At 69.4% G+C, this 576-nt stretch overlaps 1 pseudogene; it reads right to left on the reverse strand.

Annotated features, from left to right (window-relative positions):
• Nucleotides 1–6: 6 nt before the first annotated feature.
• The window catches only part of LOC116548131, a 1126-nt pseudogene continuing 556 nt past the window's right edge, over nt 7–576 (reverse strand).

Below are 576 nucleotides of genomic sequence, written 5' to 3' on the forward strand. Positions count from 1 at the left end.
CACTGGGAGGGCGCACCCCCATTTCACATGCACTCACAACACTGATCCCCCAGAGCTCCGGAATGGGGGCGGCCAGGCGGGGTCAGGTCCCCCTCCTGCCCTGGATTATAGGAGAAAGGGGTTAGTGTTGGCCAGGGGACCCGGGGGCATCATGGGGGCAGGCCAGGGCCCCCACCAAGGGGAGAGATGTATGCGGGTGGCGCTCCAGCGACAAGAGCTGGTTCAAGGTGAGCATCGCGGGGGATGCGGGCTGGAAGGGGTTGGTGAGGGAGGGGCTGGGGCTGGGCCTCCGTCTGGCAGGAAGGGGTTGGAGGCCTTGGCTCCGGGCGGCTGGGGCCTGGCCGGCTCACCAGCGAGTCCAGGTCGGCGAGGGCTGCGTTGGGCCCCAGGAATGACTCCGGTGTCTTCTGGGTCCGGGGCGTGGGAGTTGCCGTGGCTGCAGGTGGCGGGCTACCCACAGCCTCGGCCAGAGATCCCCTGACCCCACTCAGGTCAAATGCCCCAGGGCTTCCGGCCGGCACCTCTCCTGCCAGCAGCTCCAGCTCCCCCGCGCTGCTCCCGGGGGTCAGCAGGGCC

Source organism: Sapajus apella, unplaced genomic scaffold (assembly GCF_009761245.1).
Source record: "Sapajus apella isolate SASKATOON/1434 unplaced genomic scaffold, GSC_monkey_1.0 scaffold7313, whole genome shotgun sequence".
Lineage (NCBI taxonomy): Eukaryota > Metazoa > Chordata > Mammalia > Primates > Cebidae > Sapajus > Sapajus apella.